At 42.2% G+C, this 21757-nt stretch overlaps 1 protein-coding gene across 1 annotated transcript in view; it reads right to left on the bottom strand.

The window, feature by feature from the left end:
* SLC35F1 (solute carrier family 35 member F1) overlaps window positions 1–21757 on the bottom strand; it is a 386351-nt gene that overhangs the window by 3103 nt on the left and 361491 nt on the right. The window lies entirely within an intron of this gene.

The raw sequence follows: 21757 nt of genomic DNA, 5'->3' as shown, positions 1-21757 counted from the left end.
TATCCTTGGATCGAAAAAAAATAGTCTAACATTCCATTCTGGCTCCACTAATTTGGTAACAACCAAACAGAGCTGTATATGTAGCATCCTGCTTCCTGAAGTATTTGCTTGACAATTTATAGAGATTTGCGGGGGGGGGGGGGGGGGAGAAAATATGGGTTTAAACAAGTGCCTGTGAATTTATGTATGTTTTTGAAAAACTACAACTTCTGGACCTTCTTGAGTAGTTACCCTGGAAGTTGTTCCTTGAGTAATTACTGGGCGGGAGGGTGGCGGGGGGGGGGGGGGGGAAGGTAACAACACAAGTGTTGCCATTTCTATTTCATTCATTTGTTCATTCATTCATTTGTTCACTCATTCAATGAATAGTTTCCTGTATGCCCTTCTATAGCAAACATGGAACTATATACTGGGGACAGAGGAATGAGAACATATGGTCGAGGGCTTAATCATCTCCGTGGAGAGACAGAGGTACAGGTAGACAAACTACAGTGCACTCGGGAATGCCAAATCTCATTTGAGTCCAGAGCTGTTGTCCCAGTCTTGACCACATGCTGCATCCCTGGGCAGACAGAAGACCAATTTGATTGGATTTTCCTATTTCATTTTCCATGCTCCTACTTTAAGAGAACTAAAAACTGCTAAAAAGACAAGAATTAGTTGGAAGCTGGAAGAAGAACAGGAAGAGGACCTGGAGAGTTTATAAAGTAAGTTGCAAGGCTATAAGAGTTCAAAGGCAGCTACAGCAGAAAAGACATCCCTGAGGGGAAGAGCCCCTGCTACAGTGGTATTTTTTCTTTTTCTTCCTTCTTTGCCTCCTCCCTGCTACTGTTCCTCCTCTCCCTCTTCCCCCTCTCTGCCTTCTCCTCCTCTGTTTCTCTCTCTTCAGCAGCAGCAAGGTAGCTAAGACTAAAGACCATTTTCCGATTTTCTTTCTAGATCATTCCTCACCCTTTCAATCCTTTAGTCTTCATATTCAAACCATGTGATACTCTTTCCTCAGGTGGATTTATAGACTAGATTCGGCTTCTAACAGCTTCACTTGAATAACCTGAAACAACCAATTCAGTTTTTCCCAGTGAAAAGAAGTGTTTTATTCTGTGGCTCATGAATTTGTTGGTAAAATGAAATGCGAGGAAAAGACCACTCAGAACTGTTGCAGGTGATGTCAGAAAACCGATTTACCCCTCCCCTCCTTCCTGAAATTCTACATTCGAGAGCTGCAGTCTTTACCTGAAACTCCAGTGAACGAAATAGGTTTGTTCCCAACACTGTAATCATTTCAAATATCCTGTTAATAACTTTCATTTTCTTTTTTTTTTAAATTAATTAATTATTTATTTATTTGAGAGGGAGAATGAGATAGAGAGAAAGAGCATGAGAGGGGTAAGGGTCAGAGGGAGAAGCAGACTCCCCGTTGAGCAGGGAGCCTGATGCGGGACTCGATCCTGGGACTCCAGGATCATGACCTGAGCCGAAGGCAGTCGCTCAACCAACTGAGCCACCCAGGCGCCCAATAACTTTCATTTTCAAACTCCACGGACGGGTCCCTGGTGTCAGGTGAAGAGCGTTGCCGGTCTCAGGTGTGAGCTGGTTCCTGCTGCAGCAGCTGGAGGCGGGGAGACTCCGAACTGTCTTCCAACCACACGCTGGATTCAAATCCTAGCTCCCCTACTTTCTAGCTGTCATTTTGGACAAGTATGCTAACCTGCTCAGGTCCAAGTTTCCTTATCAGTGAAGTGAGGCTAATAATTGTTACCCATACACAGGTAGCTACATAGAGAGGGGCTGTAAAGATTAAACTTGATAAAGCATGTAAAGCACTTACTCGTTGCCTACTTTGCAACAAGCATTCAGTTCATTTCACCTTTGTTGTCATGATTACTGTTTTGTCGTTATTGTCTATAGCATTATCTTATAATGAGTAGTCATGTATGTAACACTCTTATGTAATCTATTGATTAAATTGCCTTTCTCCCTGAACTATGGGACTGACTGTGTCTTTCTTTCTTTCTTTTTTTTTTTTTAAAGATTCCATTTATTTATTTGACAGAGAGAGACACAGCGACAGCAGGAACACAAGCAGGGGGAGTGGGAGAGGGAGAAGCAGGCTTCTTGCCGAGCAGGGAGCCCGATGCGGGACTCGATCCCAGGACCCCGGGATCATGACCTGAGCCGAAGGCAGACGCCCAACGACTGAGCCACCCAGGCGCCCCTGACTGTGTCTTTCTTGATCAGTGTCAAGTGCAGAGCCTGGCATAGTGTCAACATCTACTAAGTGTTCTTTGTTCTTTGTATTTTGAATAAATGAATGAATCTAGTTACAGAGAAGTTTCAGATTAAAGAAACAAAAAGTAAAAACTCAGCCTGTACCAGTGGCGTGCTTTAAATTTTTTAGCCTTAAACTTGATAATCCAGTGTCATTTCTCATAGATACAATGGCAAACAAAAACTCGTTGAAAGGGAAGTCAGAGTATTGACCCTTAATCATTAACTTCAAAAGTCATCTTCAAACCTGGGGTCAGTCAGAGGAGAACGATAAGACATCGAAGTGGGAGGGACGATACAAGAGTCTGGGTCGAAGATGGGGGCTACTGATCAGTGGATTGGCACAGGATGTTTCATAAACTCAGATGGACAGGATTTGGCAATACAGGGGGAGGGACAGGAAAGGATCTCATGTGGGGTATCCCGCAAGAAGGATGTGAATTCCTCTCAATTTCTGGTTTCAGTTCCCATAGTCTGACTTGATCAAGATGACAAATATTTTAAAATTCATCTCTGTAAAGCTAATACCTTTGCCATTGTATGAACAAATACCTGAATCATCCCTTTTTGGGACATAGAACCATCAAGTTGAATGATACATCCACTACCCAGTGTTCTCCTGGGACAGCTCCAGAATGACAGCACATACTTTACTTCCAATAAATTTCCACTTAATTCATGCAGAATTCATTCTAACATTGTTCAAAATATAGATAGCATGGGGTTTTATACGACAGAGGCAACTTGGAAGTCACCCAAGAGTTTTTATTCATAGATAGTAAGTAGACAAAGTCTTATGTAGCACACAAGCCAAAAGGGAACAGAAAGACATGAATTATGATTAATCTGGATAAATAATAACAGAAAGGTTTGATTTTCTTTTCCTCTTTTTGGATTGACAGAAAAAAGAAAATTGAATCAGGATCTCAAATAGGATGCTGCACTTAGCCTAATAGAGCATTCTTTAAAAAACAAATGAAGGAGGGGGGAATCGGAGGGGGAGACGAACCATGAGAGACCATGGACTCTGAGAAACAAACTGAGGGTTCTAGAGGGGAGGGGGTGGGGGAATGGGTTAGCCTGGTGATGGGTATTAAAGAAGGCACGTTCTGCATGGAGCACTGGGTGTTATACGCAAACAATGAATCATGGAACACTACATCAAAAACGAATGATGTAATGTATGGTGACTAACATAACATAATAAAATAAAATTTAAAAAAAATTCTGTATATTCTAGGCTGCTCAACTCATTTAGTGCAAAGAAATACTCATGCTTAGTTGCCTAAGCAAAGAACAAGGAGTGCCCTGGGCACTAGAGGAGGTCTGAAGGCCATGTCCAAGTTCCACATGAGGCAAGGTTCAGGTGGAGGCTTGCTGTCCCCGTTGAAGAGCACAGGCTGCTGCCGGAAGTGTACTCTGTGCCCCCAGTCAGCTGTAGTCCATCAGAAGGCACTTTATGTTCTGTGCTGTGGACACACTCTGACCTGCGTTTATCCCACTGGAACTTGGAGAAGCTGAGAAAGGTTGCGCCCGCAATAACACCACCGTGCTGCATACAACGTTTACTTTGCTGCTGTCTTCTTCCATCCTGATGGGTCTTCTGTGCTGACGAGGTTAGAAAGCACCCGTGGCACATAAGGAGAAGGCTTGTGTGTTGCTTAAATCAATGTGACTGGGACACGAGCCATTGTCCAGAAGGGGGCGGCTAGACTGACGATAAGATTGTACAAAGTTCCTCAACCTCCAGCTAGGGATTAAACCTAGCTCTAGCCAGCTGGCATCTCAATATGATTACTATTTAGCTAACGGGACATTCAGCACATCAGTTAAGGACAGAACAGATTTTCATTTTGGCTTTGGTACTGAACATCTAAGCAGAGTTTTAATAAACTAATAACTTTAGTGAGTCTTAAGCCTATCCCAGTGGAAAACCACATGATTTGAAAGCCATTTCAAAGTACATTTATAAGGAAACCAACTAGAACAGATAAGAAAGAGGGCAATTTTCAAGGGCATCTTTCCTTTTTGAGCTTGACCAAAAAGGTGGCAGGGGTTAACAGAGAAGAACGTGGGCAATCCTCAGAAAGGCGTAAAGGTTGTTTTTTTTTTTTCTTTAGATTTTATTTATTTATTTGAGACAGAGAGAATGAGAGAGAACACATGAGAGGGGGGAGGGTCAGAGGCAGAAGCAGGCTCCCTGCTGAGCAGGGAGCCCGATGCGGGACTCGATCCAGGGACTCCAGGATCATGACCTGAGCCGAAGGCAGTCGCTTAACCAACTGAGCCACCCAGGCACCCCGTAAAGGTTTGAGGATGAAGTGACTTTGGCTTAAAGCTCTGCTTTTACTCAATTTATGTCCCAACGACTTCTATATGATGGGCCTGCTTTTTCCTTCTTTCCTGGGGAGTGCACTCTTGGTGCATGCTTCTGTATAACACGGTTTTTCTAAGACTCCTGATGTTGGGTTCTGGTCATTTTTGCTCAGTGACTGCACTGGGGACTATTAATGATCAGAACGAATTTTTATTTAATAATTAACGCCAAGTTAAAAGACTCTTTTAGCTCTTAAAGGGAGATATATGGCAGTTCTATCTCCAGAAAAAAAACAGAGTCAATGGAAAAAAGAAACTATGTCGCTTGTGATATGTAGAAGAAAGAGCTGGGAAGAAAGGAAAGAAGAGTAGCTGGTGAGGAAGAAAGGGAAAAGAGTAGCTGGTGAGGTTTCCTGGGAAACTGGGGTACAGGGGAATGAGATTTAGGTTAAAGCTCCTGGAGTTATCTGACAAAAAAGGAGAGATTTAAATTTAGATCCAATTTCCATCTAACTTGGAGAGCCAAGGACCTCAGAGAAAATGCAATTGGAAGGAGGGAGAAAATAGGGTCAAATTAGAAAGAAAGAGAGATACAGGTAAAGAAAGTTCCTCAGTAGTCAGGAGGAAAGGGGACTGCATAGCTGGATACCCAGAAAAGGAATAATTCTCTAAATTAACCACCCAGCATGTAATCTTTCTCTCTCCATCTCTCTTTTTGTGTACCCACACACACGCACACGCACGCACACCTGTGAACCACGACTGCTGATCTGATAGGACCTGCTTTCTGAACTTGAGAGAAGCTGAGTGGGTGACAGAACACTATCCCTGAAGCCTTCTCACGTGTGGTAGGTGAGCAGAGGACAACATTTTCTTTCCTTTTTTTTTTTTAAGATTTTATTTATTTATTTGAGAGAGACACAGCAAGAGAGGGAACACAAGCAGGGGAAGTGGGAGAGGGAGAAGCAGGCTTCCCACTGAGCAGGGAGCCTGATGTGGGGCTCGATCCCAGGACCCCGTGATCATGACCTGAGCCGAAGGCAGACGCTTAAGGACTGAGCCACCCAGGTGCCCCAGAGGACAACATTTTCAAAGCCTCATGTGTTCCCAAGGCTATCTGTAAAGTGTGGAGGAAGGAAACAGCAGTATCTCAGGCCATGCCTCATCTTGAAGGCATTATCGCTAAAATGTAAAAAGGTCTTGCCCCAGCAAAGGGGCTCTACTGGATGCAAGGAGGCTGCTGAAAGAGGCGTTCCATTTGGAAACTTGATAATGGTAATCGTTGAAAGTGGTTTTTGCACTGCATCAGGAAGCTGCTTAGAAATGAATTCAAGGACATTTCTAAGTGTTCTTACACATGGCTTTTCACACACACAAAGGAAAACAAAGGATATGTGGCTACTATAATGATTTCCTTTCTCGTTCTTATTCGTTTATTCTTTTAAACAGACACAGATGTAATTAAACCTTTCCACATTTTTGACTCTTTGGCAGAAAATACCTAGAAGGGTAGAGGCTGGGAATTTGCAAACTTAGCAGTTGCTTCAAAGGTCAATGCAACCATGGGTAAGTAGAACAATAAAGGGCGGTGACTGGTCATTCCCAAGGCCAGACGGCACAGGCTGGTAAATGTGAGGTTCAAAAGCTGTCGGGAACAATTTCCATGCAGGGAGACTGGTCTGGCAATTTCAGTAGCAAGTTATGCCTGGGAAAAATTAGACTTTTAATTAAGTTTGTGAAAACTCCCCTGAATGATCTACAATGTAAAATAGTGTACTTTCCCTTATGCTTCCATACTCTGTGATATAGAGTGCACACATAAAGATAAATCAATTGGCACATCTAACCATGATTTCTAGACTGAGAACAAATAAAAAGACCCATTCTGTTCCCAACAGAAAACCAGGTCATGCAGTTTGGAGGTCCTCGGTACCATAGTAATTTAAAGACTCATCAGGGACTAAGTAATGCAAAATGCCAGTTAAGAGTCAATCAATTAAGTAGAATGCTGCCGTAGTGGAGTTTTTAAATCCAAATATTATGGGTTGATAAAACTGGCTTTTATAACTGAAAGGGGAACCCAAGAATTTGAGATGTGAAATGAAGAGTGAACCCTTTGGGCAACAACCAGTCTGCCGAGTGTCCTGGGGTAGAAGGGAGAGAGGACAGCTCACCAGTGACAACTCATCCCTCAGCAGCTGGGCGTGTCTCAGTGGGCTGTGGACCACACCTTGAGCTTGGGAGTGCAATGGTGTGGAGCAGAACCAGGGGAGGCTGGTCCCTGCCGGGCATGCTGTAAACCATGGTCTGCTTGGGATCCCGGGAGGACAGGCTCTCCCCAGGTCCTGATCTGTTGCTGCTGGGTTGGAGCCAATTGCTATTCAGGGCAAGACAACGAGACAGACTTGGCTCCACAGAAATGCCAACATAAACAAGTTGCTGCTTGACCTCCTAAATTTGGCTCTGCGCTAAACTAACAAGATCATTTTTATTATTATTAAGAGTATTAAAAATGCAAAAGTTTGGCTCCTGAGTTTACTGAACTGGAAATAAATGGCCTGGAGAGGCCAGAGCTTTTTCAAATTCTTCTGAACTGCCTTATTGTTGTTCTGTCTCCTGCTCTTGCCTCCTTGTATTTCTTCTCCTCATCCCCCTCCCCGCTCCCCCCCCCCACTTTTTTTAAGAAAAAAGAAAAGGGCTAAATCTCTCTGGCTAAATATTGCAATATTTCTTTCTTCTAAGTCCTAAGTCACAGCATGGGAAAATGCCAAATGTGAGCATGGCACACAACCTACCCACAAACACCAAAATCGGTTGTCTTCAGAGACCAACAGTACTGACCCCAATCCCTCCCTCCCTGTTCTTTCTCCAAAAGAAATAGAAAGTAATCCCAAATCCATGCTTGTCTCATCAAGACAGAAAATAAATCAATGAGTGCCTCAGTCAAAATGCCAAGTGGTCTCTCTATCTGTATCAACAAACCGACGAATTGCAAAGATTTAAATACTCAGAGAACAACTTTATCCTCCAAACAGCATGTTGTTCAGGAGAGAAGCAGCGAACAGGAGGGCCCTGACACCGTCGCAGGGCAACGCTGGACCCCCCACTGCAATCCCGGCTTGGTTTACGAGGCCTTCTGTTTGATTTGCAAAACCAATTCATCTGGCAGTATACTCCACGCAGCCGATCACCCCCAAGGACAATGAGGGTTCTTTTATGGGCAAATATCTTCCCCTGTGAGTAATTTCACACATGAGTACGGGAACGGGGAGCTAAAAATGGATTTCTGACCTTATCTTTTATATGACAAACAGACATTTTCACTTGGGTTGATGAAGTGATAGAACTCCTCATTCATGCAGATTTCTATTCTGTGCAGTCCGGTAAAAGCCCAGAACAGCCAAGCCAGGAGTGGAAGAAATGGGGCCTACTCTGTGGGAGTGTTTAATTATAGCTCAGTTACAACAAAGGCCATCAGATGGCTCGTTTATGTCACCTTTCCGTGCTTCCTTCTTATCACTTGCCAAAAAAGGACTACATTTTCGTATGAGGGACGCTGAGAGTGGCCTTCACTCCCACGTTGGGACTCTTGCATCATCAATCTATTTTCCCTCCACACGACACCGAGGTGCATACTGAGCCGCCGTGATTTTGCAGGAGACTGAATGTTAAAGCCAGTGAATGGTATTTAGTCTATAGACATGGTAGTGTTGCAGCTCAACTTAAAGAATTCCTTTTCCTTTACACTGGAATCGAGAGGCGGAAGTGGGTGTGGCACCACGCCCTATTTCCCCCAGTGACGCACTAGTAAAATTTTTGTTTCCTGTTAATGTATTGCTCTGCGGATCTAAAAGTCTTAGTTCCAAAGGGAGGAATGTTTCAGGGCTGCCTGGATGGCTCAGTTGGTTAAGCTTCTCTTGATTTCGGCTCAGGTCATGATCTCAGGGTTGTGGGATCAAGCCGTGCATCAGGCTCTGCTCTTCGTGCAGAGTCTGCTTGAGATTCTCTCTCTCCCCCTCCCCACTCACTCTTGAGTGTGGGCACTCTCTCTCTCTCAAATAAATAAAATCTTAAAAAAACAAAAACAAAAGGAGGAATTTTTCTACCAGGAGACACAACAATGATTCCACTGAACTGAAAGTGAAGATTGCCACTCAGTTGCTTTCGGCTTGTGCTTCTCAATTAACAAAGAAGGGAGTTCTTGTCACTGTGCTGGCTGGGGTGATTGACTGGGCTCCTACTTCATGATGGAGGTAAAGGATAACAGGTCTGGAATATAGGAGATCCCCAGGCATTCCTTAGTATGACCATGCTCTATGACTATAGTCAATGGGAAATGTCAACAACCCAATCCAGGCAGAACTACTAATAGCTCAGACCCTTTAGGAATGAAGATTGGGTCACCCCACCCCGCCCTGCCCCATCCCTCCTAGAGACAGAGTGTGTATGTGTATACACACACACACACACATACACACTCTGTATGTATACACACTCTGTATGTATACACACACACACATATATACATAAAACATATATGTATGAGACTTGATGCAGTGCTTGGCACATAGAAAATGTTCAATAAATGTCGGCTATTTTTAGCTTTACATCACAAAGAGTAAATGCTAAAGCACGGAGAGATTTGAAAACTTTCCTTAATAGTTCTTTCTGAAAAGTTCAGCATGAATCAAACTGAACTGCAAATGCATTTATAGAATTGGCCACTTAAAAGAAGAGCACAGCAATAAATCCATCCGGAGCAGAAGGCTTTTTTGTCAATGCAAATAACAGACCCCTGGTTTATAGTTTGAACTTATTTTTATGTCGAGTTTCCTTACCATGATGCATGATTATGTAAGTCACAGGAATCCTCTTAAGTTTTTATTCTGCTTTACTTATTAATTTAGAGCAACTACTCCCCAGCAGCACAAAACATCTTTGAGAATCCATGAATATAGTTAAGTTTAGCAATGCATTTTCTTCCTCGGCTGAAAAGTGACCCCCCCCCGAAATACATCCATATCTGAATACCTGGAACTCTTGAATGTTAATTATTTCATTTGAAAAAGGGTCTTTGCAGATAAGATTAAGTTAAACATTTGAGATGACAGATTATCCTGGGTGCTATAGACTGAATTGGGTCTATCCCACCCCCAAATATGTATTTTGAAGCCGTGACCCCCAATCTATCTTATATTTAGAGATGGGGTCTCCCTGGAAGTGATTAAGGTGAAATGAGGTCATAAAGGTGGATCAATGTCCTCATGAGACACCAGAGAGCTCTGTCTGCCACATCTCCCACCTCCTGTATACACACAGAGAAAAGGCTAAGTGGGGACATAGTGAGAAGGTAGCCATTTGCAGGCCAGGAAGAGAGCTCTTACCAGAAACTGAACCCTGCTGGACTCTGATCTGGGACTTCTAGCCTCGAGGTGTGAGAAATAAATTTCTGCTGTTTAAGCCACCCAGCTTGTGGTATTTTGATATGGTAGCCTGAGCACAGACGAATATACCTAGGTTCAGGTGGGCCCTAAATGCAATCACATGTATCTTATTAGAGGGAGGCAGAGGGAGATGGTAGACACATACAGAAGAAGGGTATGTGAAGATGGAGCAGAGGGAGATTTGAAGATGCTCCGCTTAAGGACTGGAGTGATACACGAGCCATAAGTCAAGGAATGCTGGCAGCTACAGCAGCTGGAAGAGGCCAGGAACAGATTCTCCCCGAGAGACTCTGCATGAAGCATGGCTCTGCTGAATTCTGGCCTGGTATATGGTACATGCTGGATAGCTAGGTTGTGGAGGCATACCCTGAATGCCCCTGTTAATCACTATCTTGAAAATGTAGTGATCTTGTCCTCCTTCTGTATTCCCATCAGGCAGGATGCATAGCAGTGTGTTGTTCAGGGTTCAAGGTCAGTGGCTCAGGGGGTGGCCAACCTGGAGTGTCTCCCTTGTAACGAAGAGTGTCCATGTGGCAGGTCTTGATTTTTTGGAAATGCTGGCCAGGCAAGGAGGGGAAGGGCTACTGAGAGTTGCAGGGTTAAGTTGCTATGATCTAAAAACTGGCTGCACGTAGATCCCAGCAGCAGATGCTCCCTTTGCATAAGTAAACCTACATCTTGATCCTTGCCTCTGGGTCTTTTCTTTGGTCTCACTGGACCATCACCCTAGGCTGAGAGTCTGCTGGGGTGCAGACCACTCTAAAACAGATTTTGGACTTCTGGTCCTCAGAACTGTGAGAGAATAAATTTCTGTTGTCTTAAGCCACCAAGTCTGTGGTAATCTGTTACAGCAGCTGTATAGAACTAATAGGTTCAACAATGAATTATTCATTCAATAACTGAGCTTAACTGTGAGCTGAGACCCTAGTTATCACCTCACTGTCCATCAGAAACACTGAGTTTCTACAGTTTCCTGAGCTGGGGATACAGTGGTAAATAAGATGGGTAGAACTCCATTCTTAGATTCCAGTCTGTTGTGGGAGAGACCGAAAACAGTTGAAGGAATTAATCTGTAATATGATTTTGGGAAACACTATGAAGAAAACAAACAGGGGGCAGGGTGATGTGAGAGTTTGGTGGAAGCTACTTAGATAGTGAGGGGAAGTGTTCTTTGCAGACAAAGCCCGGGCGTTGAGACTGAAGCAGCCATGGGAGGAGCTGGGAAACAGCAGTCCAGGCAGAGGGACATCAAAAGCAAAGGTCCCAAGGAGGAAAGGGCACAGCTAGTTCTAGAACGGGAAGGGCAGCCAATGTCACTGATGTCTAACCCTTAGTAGTAATTCATAGTTGAATGCATCCTCTGTACCAGGCACCGTTTAATGGGATTTACACTATTCACCTTCTTTTTTTTTTTTTTTTTTTAAAGATTTTATTTATTTATTTGAGAGAGAGAGAACACCTGAGAGGGGATAGGGTCAGAGGACAAAGCAGACTCCCTGCCGAGCAGGGAGCCCGATGCGGGACTCGATCCAGGGACTCCAGGATCATGACCTGAGCCGAAGGCAGTCGCTTAACCAACTGAGCCACCCAGGCGCCCCACTATTCACCTTCTTAATAACTCATGAGGAAGCTACAATTATTTCTTCCTTTCTAAGAAGAAGATAGGGAAACACAGTATGGTGGGCAAGTGTCGAGAGTGGAGGCTGGAGCCATAAAAGCATAGGAACGGTGTGTAGGCCATTAGAGGTGAGCACGGCATTTAAATTTTGCTCAAAATGCAATGAGATATTAAAAAGGGCACGTTCTGCATGGAGCACTGGGTGTTATACGCAAACAATGAATCATGGAACACTACATCAAAAACTAATGATGTAATGTATGGTGATTAACATAATAATAAAAAATGCAATGAGAAAGAAGAGTGTTCAGCAGAAGAGAGTGTAATCTAATTGGTGTTTTAAAAGGACCACTCTGGCTGCTGGTAGGTGATTAATTGTAGAGAGGAATAAGGGGAAGCAGGCAGACCAAGAGACTATTGCAATGGCCTAAATGAGAGATGATGGTGGTCTGAACTAAGATGATGGCAGGAGAAATAGAAAAGAATGCATTTTAGAGGAGGATCAACAGAGAGAAATTAAGACTGAATCTCAATTACTGAAGCTGACTGTTCTGAGGTATGTGATTCTTTTCTAAGCATTTCTCATGGTGCATTTATTCCCCTATTTTCACATACCATATCCTTACACAGAGAGGATCTACACTTAACATCTTCTACGGTTGTGTTGTTGTAGGTGTAATTCCTGCCAATATTTAATCTATGAAGTTCTCCCATTTCTCCATTGGTCTCCATTCCTGAGACGTGTTCTGAGAACCGTATTTAGGAAAGCACAATTAATGACAATACTACTTAAGTATGATAATCTTAGCAAACAAAGCTACTGTCAACTTCCTCCAAAGTATTTTCATCTCTTATCATTTTTTTAAAAAACCAACCCCTCTGAGAAGTATGAAAGGACTATGATGAACATCTTGGAGCTGAGGAAGCAGAAGGTGAGGCAGGTTCAGTAGAGTGCTTAGGACAGTCTTGTAGTGACAGTTGATGTAGTGCCTTGACCCTCCCAAGGCCTCCCAAGGCCTTGACCCTCCACCTAATTCTCTTCCCATCTCCCAGTTGCTTCATTAATTGCATTGCAACATAGTAATTCTTTTTGTTCTTTCATTCCTTATTTTCAAGCTTCTAAGAGCAGTCCATATCTCTATTGCATAGGGCAAGGACACGACTTTAATTCAACAGATCTTGGAACAACCTTAATGGATTATTGATGAAGATGGATGCTGTTCTTTCTCAATGCATAGAAATGAACAATCATCAAGAAATATTATCATGGCTGTGGAAGGGGGAAACCTTTGACAAAAAGAAAAATGAGCTCTCCTACAGCCATACTGGAATTCTTTATTTCCTTCTCTCACACATACCTGGTAATGGCAGGAAAGACAGAAAAATGAAATAAATGGATGAGTGATTGATTGTGAAGAATATCGTGATGTGACAGATGTCACGGGAGAAATCATTTTTATCATTTTAAGAATTAATCAATTCTTTTTCTAAATAAAAATTTGGGTACCTGATGAATAGCTGCCACCTTTGCTTAAATAAACCTCAAGACTCACTTCCCAATTCCAGAATATCACTAAGAAGTATTGGCCTTGGGCCCAGAATATCTGGTTATTCCATAATAAAATCTTACAACATCATTATCACTGCATTTCCACAGTGTTGTCTAATCTTCAAAATCCATGGTGTGTTGTCAAAAATGTGACAGACATTCAACAACAGTTAGTTTCTCATCCCCCCTTAAATTAAATTTTGTACTTGTTATAAAAATAAAATGATCTAATGCCTTAAGACTTAAAAACATTTGAACTTTGGGTTACTACTATATAAACATGTTTTTAAAAAATCAGAATCTAGAGGTGTCCCCTAAATTTGGCATCCATGACCCATCTATGATGTCTCTCTCTATAATTTTGAGGGAGATGGGAACGGTGAGGTATCGCCAAACTGTAGAGAGATTGGTCACTCGAAATACCTTCCTTTACTGTCAAACTAGCTTGTGTGTATAAGGGCCTCTTTTTTCTGGACACGTGATTCTGGGAAAGTTAATTTGATAATATTATTGTCCTGATCTGATATTGCTGGTCTTTCTGAGGTACACTCTATGCATACGACTTTTGGAATTCACTCGATGCCTACAGATGCCTTTGCTCCATCCTGCCCGGTAAGTGATGACTTTAATATCCCTTCCCTTTTACATCTTCGCTCCAGGCTACTGCTTTGCATTGGCACCCCACTCATGCCTCTATGTAAAATGAAAACAATAAAGCAAAACACTGAAGACATTTCTCTGGACTGCACGCATGCCATGGATAGCCTTATCACAAACCTAACAGATACGGCCTTCCCCGCCACCAAGAACCAAAACAGAAGGCACATACAGCATTTACTCTAAAGTGAGGTAGAAATTATTATAATTAGCCGTAAGAGCAAGTCTGTACATTTGAAGTGCAAAGAGATTTGTAACGTTTTGTGTAGAGCTCTCAGCAGCTTTACTAGTGACGCACTTTGCAGAGGAAATGGCTGTTTCCTGGGGCTGAAGATTAGTGAAAAGTCTGCAAGGACAGGTGTAGTTTACATTGGGGGTCAGTCAGCTAACAAATCCGGCAGCTGCCTGGTTTTGTAAAGTTTTACTGGAAGAGAGCCATGTCCGTAGCAGTGCTGAGTAGCTGTGACAGAGGCTGCTTGGCTTGTAAAGCCTGAAATATGTACCATCTGATCTCTTACAGACCAGTTTGCTGACCTCTGTGCATGTAGACACATCAATAATATAAATATAGACATGGAAATATAGTATGTGATAATGACTCAGTTCACAATTTCACTGTGGAATGACTTATGAATAATAAATCTGAATGTTAGATATGATTTTTCCTATGAATAGAATAAATTTCTCAGCAAGTTTTCCACCCCTGATGTGAGCTCCACTCTCGCACTCCCCCATGATACTGTAATAGCTACTATGACATTGAACTGGTTTTTCTCTGAGCACTCCATCAATTCAACCAAAGAATGAATCAAAGTAGTGGCTTGCTATTGTGGAATCTATTTTTTTTTTTTTTTTTTTTTTTACTTTTCAGCTGGTTGCATCAACTTGAGATGTAAAGCGTCCATATCAATCAACAGCTTTTTTGCTTCTTATGTGAACATTCCTAGATAATGTTCAGCCTTGAAAACTAAAGTTTAACCTTTAACGTTTCTTGTAGAGATAAGCCTTTCATTGAATAAATCATTGCCAAATACTTACTGTGCCAGGCACTGTACTAGATGTCAGGGATCCAGCAGGGAAGGAGACATGCTCTGCCTCTGTCATCCCGAGCTTACTACTTACTTCTTACATAAGGTCAGTCCTTTTATCTAAAGGTAGGACTGGTTAGTACACAAAGGAAATACCAAGGCAATCAATAACTGCTGAGACAAATCCCCACAGAGCAATGGGAGGCAGCCTCTCTCCTGCACATTAACGTCTGGTTCTGTGCAGCACAAGAAGGACCTGGATGTGAAAGCGCTCACCAGATTTCCATTCAAGTTCAACTGAGTGACCTTGCTAAGTTTGAGATTCCATACAATGGTTCACAATGTATTTATTCTTAAAATAAAACCACATCCCCAAAAGACTTAAATGAGACAGAGACCAGGCCTATGACTAAGTTAGTGCTTAGCAATATAATGAGCGAAGAGTTTTGGTTATGTGAAAATAATGAGGAAAACAGACACAAAGAAGCACCTTCCCTTTGTGCTCCTGTTTGTCCATTAAAACTGAGAGTAAAGCACTTAGAACCTCCTAATCAGTGTCTGGGTGCAATTTGGTCCCATTTTTCAATGGCAGAGATATGTATTTAGACCCCTTTTGATTTGATGGGATTGCTCACTTTATATATTTTCAAAGTAAAAATAACTTTATTGTTTTATGATTATAAAAATAATATATGCATTTGTTTCACCAATACATAATTTACGCAATACTTAAAAGGGTGCAGAACATAAAATATAAGCCCTCAAAGTTCTACCTTCCTTAATAATGGCATTTGTTGAGCATTCACTGTGCCAGACACTGCGGTAAGTGATTTACATTCCTATATTCATTTCTATACAGGGAGCCCTGATGCGGCTAGTTACACTGTATCTACTATTAGACCCCCACTTGCTGATGGAGAAATTACAGGTGAGAGAAGTTAAGTAATTTTTGCACAAGGCTGTATAACTGGTAGCATCAGAGGTTCCTGTACTGAATTCAGGGGTGCTGTAAACCTAGGCATAAACCCAGGATTTTTATTTTCACTGACTTCTAACTGACATTTAGCATTTCTTCATGATAAACGTAAGCAATGAGCTCCATTAGTATTAGCAGTATCTTAGACTTTTAGCCAATAGAAATCACATATATTTTCATATCACATTACAATTGCTGCAGACTTTCCAGACTCATCACTGTTTTGAAATGACAGTAGTTATCAGGTGTGCTTTTAGATGCCATGATTTGGATATTACTATACCATCCCATTTAAAAATATCTTGAAAACTGCTTTGTAATGCTACGTATTTTATTTTAGACATTTAAAAACACTGTGAAAGGGATCTCTCTAGGCTTACCAGACCAACAAAGGGACCCATAGCACAGAAAAGCTAGGAACCCCTTGCTAGAGAGTGAGCTGAAATTAACACCCGGGGGGGTCTGACTCTGGAGCTTGGACTCAGGCATGTGACAACTCTGCCATTCTGTCTATCCTTGGACTCATGTTCACATTTTGGTGAATATACTTTCAGATCTCTAATTTGGAGAGAGTAGGTTAAGTGGTGATTAAGCAAACTCAGGAAAAAATCAAGGAAACATTCTCAGGAACAAAAACACTTTCCTACTTCCTCATATTCTCAAGGAGGCGGGGTGGGAGAGGATTGGAATCCACCATTATCTGGGGCTCTTTAGTGAACTGGGGGGGCAGTTCAAGGCCACCAAGGAATTGCACCCCTGGGAGTGGGACAGGTCATAGACTAAGTTGACCTACAAGTGTAAAGACATCAGAGATATTCCCAAACAAGAAGAGCCCAGAGATGTGACACCTGTGGGCTCTTTTTGGGAAAACCCCCAAACTGCTGAATGATAAAATCCAGTAACTCAAGAGATTGAAAAGGACTGGGGGCAATGCTCAATTTTTCAAAAAACAAAACAAATCCCAGTAACTATAAAGTTCTGAGAAAAAGAAAATGTAACCTAGGAAAATTATCCTTTGAATACAAATACATATAAGAAATGTTTTCAAGGAAGCAAAGACTTGGGAGATAACAGCCCCTCTGAACTTTTCTGGACAGACCCACCACCAGCCCGATGGCATTTTTCCAGTGACTATGAAGTCTTCCTTTCTTCAGGGCACTGGACTCCCATCTGCATGAAAATATTCCCTAAAGATGGGCAAATTGCACTGTGGACAGCCTGTACAACCATACATTACTTCCTGACGATGTATGAAACCCAGCCAAATAAGAGTAAAGCAAAATAAAGAATTCAGAAAAGAAGAACCTACATTTCAGGGAAATGGGCTTAAAACGCCTAGGGATTGTATTGATAAAAATTAACTATTAAAATCATTGATAATATGAAAACAGTACAAAGAAGTCAGGAAATAAAGGAGGGACGGTATTCCCTTTCATAGAAGGCAGTACATAAGAACTCTCAACACTTTAAATAGAGAGTTGACAACAAGTTTTCCATCCATGGGAGCCCCTGAAGATGTGCAGAGTGGTGGCTCTGCTTCAGCCTTCATGTTTGAGCCAAGCTTTGTTCTTTATCTCAGCAAGCTGATGCTCTGATTTCTGTGAGCTTGTGTCATTAACATTCTAGTCCACGGGAGACAGACACACATAGGTCTGGTGACAAAATTGGGTGTCTGAGTATGCAGGAGGGGTTGGGCTGTGCACCTGGTGAAAAACACATCCCGTGCATTCTCCTGGGAGACAACTAGCTGGTTTTTCCTGGCCACACTCCAGGGCAACCATAAGCCTTTCCATTTGAAACTTCTGCAACTCCTCTAGCTCATTCCATTTTCCCTTACAGCTTGTCCTGATGATGTGAGTTCATAGTATTTGTTTGTCATGTGGAGTTTATGAATAGATTTACGTAAAAGGAGTTTTGACTTCTGGCCACTGGTCTGGACTTGCCTCACAGTTTATCCTCAATTTCTCTAATCCTTCCAAAACTTCTAGCAAATGCAAATTGCTAAGGTGGCAGAGATTGGCTATGTGTTCACTAAACCTATTTTCTTTTCTTCCTCTACAAACAGCTTGACTACATTTCCCAGCCTCCCTTGCAATCAGGTGTGGCCATGTGCCAGAGTTCTGGCCAAAAGAACAAGGAGGAGGTTATGTATACTACTCTAGACACAGCCATAAAAGTCTCCAAGTTGTCTCAACAGATAGCCCTGCAAAGGACTCCAAAAACCTAGCTCAGGGGCTGGCAAATTTTTTCTTAAAGGGCTAGATAGTAAATATTTTAGGCATGTGGATCACACGGTCTCTGTCACAACTACTCAAAGCTATTGCTGTAGAGCAACAGCAGCTGTGGTTAATATATAAAGAAATGGGCACAGGTGCACTCCAATAAAACTATATTTGACAAAAAAAGGGGCTGGCTCACAGATCACGGTTTGTTAATCCCTACCCGTGAGGATGGCAGAGCCACAAGATGGAAGGAGTCTGGGTTTCTGAATGGCTGCATGAGAAGCACTCTCTCCCACCCAGAGAAGCTAGCAACACTTACCCTAACTAATTTAGAAAGATGGCCATCTTGGGATGCCTGGGTGGCTCACTGGTTGGGTGTCCACCTTTGGCTCAGGTCATGATCCCAGGGTCCTGGGATCAAGCCCCACGTCGGGCTCCCTGTTCCACGGGAAGCCTGCTTCTCCCTCTCCCGCTCCCCACTGCTTGTGCTCCTGCTCTTGTTATCTCTCTCTCTCTGTGTCAAATAAATAAATAAAATCTTTTAAAAAAAAAGAAAGAAAGATGGTGATTTCAAAAGACACCGTACTGAGTTTCCAGGCAGGGGGAAACCAAGTTCAAACATTCATTGCTCTATCACCTCGGTATTTCATGTGAAATGCTTTGGGGCCTCAATGATGCCAATTTCTCCAATTCCCTACTCACCAGTGACAGTTTAAAAAATATAAAAAGATGGGGTGCCTGGGTGGCTCAGTCGTTAAGCGTCTGCCTTCGGCTCAGGTCATGATCCCAGGGTCCTGGGATCGAGCCCCACATTGGGCTCCCTGCTCCACGGGGAGTCCGCTTCTCCCTCTCCCACTCCCCCTGCTTGTGTTCCCTCTCTTGCTGTGTCTCTCTCTGTCAAATAAATAAATAAAAATCTTTAAAAAAAAATAAAAAAAATATAAAAAGAGTCAAAAGGCTAAGTACTAATCTAAAAACCTCCCATCTATAATCATATTTTAGTACTATAAACTTAAAAATCATAGCGTTTGAAGATACCATTCTTACAAAAAGAAATACAGCAAGCTGCTTATGAGGGTATTTTTGTAAGGAAGATGTGCACTATTGCTTTTATGCTCAGCGGCTGCCACAGGCTGAGGCTGCCTGACCTGGCTTTTCAAGTGCAGTTCCATTACTCAAATTGCTCAGCACTGCAGAGGATCAACACGGTTGCTTGGCTCCAGATTCTGATCCACAGCTAACGAAAGATTCCACTGTTAACGCAATCTCTGCAAACTCTCTGGCATTGGCACTCAGATGTTCAGGATGCTTGAGATGGCTGGTCTATTCAAGTTTCATTGGCTTGGAATTCTAGCCTTTGCATTAATCCACCTAGTGATTTTGGGTGTTCTTGTCATCTTTATTTATAAATGAAAAGTTGAGCACCAAAACAGTGCCTGGCACATAGCAGGCAGAGAATAAATAAATATTTGCTGAATGAAGTTCTTTTAAATTTTGTGTATAATCATATGTTATTAAATTATCCCCCACATCCAGGGTATTAAACTTTTCTTGCCAAATCTCTTATAACAACAACAACAACAGTATGAACAACAAAACCAGTAAGAGAAACTGGCACTTGTAGGATGAAATTTTTAGTGGCTGACAGATGGGGTCAGGGAGGATCATGAGACTCTACACCTGTCCTCCGAGGATGTAATCTGGATTGCTAGAATAGGTAGCTGACAATGTACGAAACTTTTATGATTACTTGTCAAAAACAACTCACAGCAATTATAAAAAATTTATCGGGTATAAAGATGAGGCTAAATCATGCTGCATGTTGTCGAATGAACACATACAGATGAAATTCTAAAAAATTCACATGAATCACATTACCCAGAATAGTTGAAGTAGACTCGTTGGACATAGGATTTTGAAATTTCTCTCTCCCCCTTTTTTTTTTTTTTAAAGATTTTTATTTATTTATTTGACAGAGAAAGAGATAGAGAGAGCAGGAACACAAGCAGGGGGAGCGGGAGAGGGAGAAGCAGGCTTCCTGCTGAGCAGGGAGCCCGATGTGGGGCTCGATCCCAGGACCCTGGGATCATGACCTGAGCCAAAGGCAGACGCTTAACAACTGAGCCACCCAGGCGCCCCTCTCCCCTTTTTTTTAGTGAATGTTTGGATGATAAAAATATTTTCCCGATGTTAGAGTATAAGTTTTTATGGAGCCCTTACTTTCCTAAAATGTTACTCTTCCAACAAGATCACCTGTGGTTTCAGGCTGCTCAGTGTGGGGAACCATATAAGCCAGTGGTCTAAGGGGAGAGTTTAAAGGGAACTTGGAGAGAACTTACGATGTTCATTTCTTTTCTATCAATTTCATGTTTATTTTGATACAGCTACAAAAATAACAGCTTCTTATGAAATTACTCTCAACTTTATTATAGCTATTCTGTGGCAGTATTAAGCCTTGGAAAAGTAATAGCAAAATGTGTGAAGTAAGCCATTTTCTATTTTAAATGTCAAGCAAAAGGGAATATTCTGCATATTCAACATTGGCTGCTATTTTCCTGAAGAATGTTCAGCATATGATGGCATATTGTAAAAAAATTTATTGGCATTTTATTTTAACAGCCCCCAAAAGCTTTGTATTTATGGCTATCACCTAAAAATTCTATTGTAAGCAATGAGGGAATCAAGGAATTCAGCTGAAAATGATGGATATAATATTTTCTAAATTTGTATGCATGAGACCCAGTTTTGCCTTTTCCAACAAGGAGTAAGAGAAAAACTCACAAAAAATTGTTAAAAGCTACACCTAGTTACAAAATCTTAAAATAAGTTAGTATCTTAAAAATGGAATGAGGCAGGGATTACTAATTCTGAGACATACATTTAATCAGAGAAACACATCAAGACTGGTCGCCATTTTACATTATCTACTCCCTTCAAAAACTCCATAAGGTAGGTCTTATCACCTTGAAGTTGGGAAAGAATAAATAACTGTCCCAAAGTAATTAAAGACTAAAAAGAAGCCACACTTTAAATCTAGGCTCCTTTGACTTGGCAGACTGTGCTCTGTCTGTCACCCCAGGCTGCTGAATTCATACTTCGTTTGTCACCCCAGGCTGCTGAATTCATACTTCACCCAAGAGACATCCAGTGGCCCTCCCACCCCAATCCTTTTCCTCCGCGCATGACTGAGTGTTCTCTTTGCTAAAGTCACATATGAGCATGTAACCAGAATGACTTTAAAAATCAGTCGGGAAATTCAACAGAGCACAGTGTCTGTCTAGGTGGAGAACGTGTCTTCATTGACCAGATGCAGCTTCTAAAGAGCACAGCAACCTGTCCCAGCCGGCCCGGCTTGGTGCCAGTGTTCCCTCACTTGTCTTGAGTTAATTAATACTTGAGTTAATTAATACTCTTCTTGTGGTAGGTGGAATAATGGCCCCCTTCACATCCTAATCTCTGGCTCCTCTGGATACGTTACTCTATGTGGTAAAAGGGACTCTGCAGATGTGATTGAATCAAGGAGCTGGAGAGATTATCCTTGATGATCTGGGTAGGCCCCAGATTCTCCCACAGGGTCAGATTTGAAGATGCTATCCTGCTGGCTTTCCAGATAGAGGAAGGGGCTACGAGCCAAGGACAGCAGACTGCCTCTAGAAGCTGGAAAGTGCAAGGAAACAGA

This window comes from Mirounga angustirostris, unplaced genomic scaffold (genome assembly GCF_029215605.1).
Source record: "Mirounga angustirostris isolate CCGP_5_RB_7025 unplaced genomic scaffold, mMirAng1.0.hap1 SCAF_8, whole genome shotgun sequence".
NCBI classification, from domain to species: Eukaryota; Metazoa; Chordata; class Mammalia; order Carnivora; family Phocidae; genus Mirounga; species Mirounga angustirostris.
Note: the sequence above shows the minus strand (reverse complement) of the source record. Positions and strands in the feature narration are given on the sequence as shown.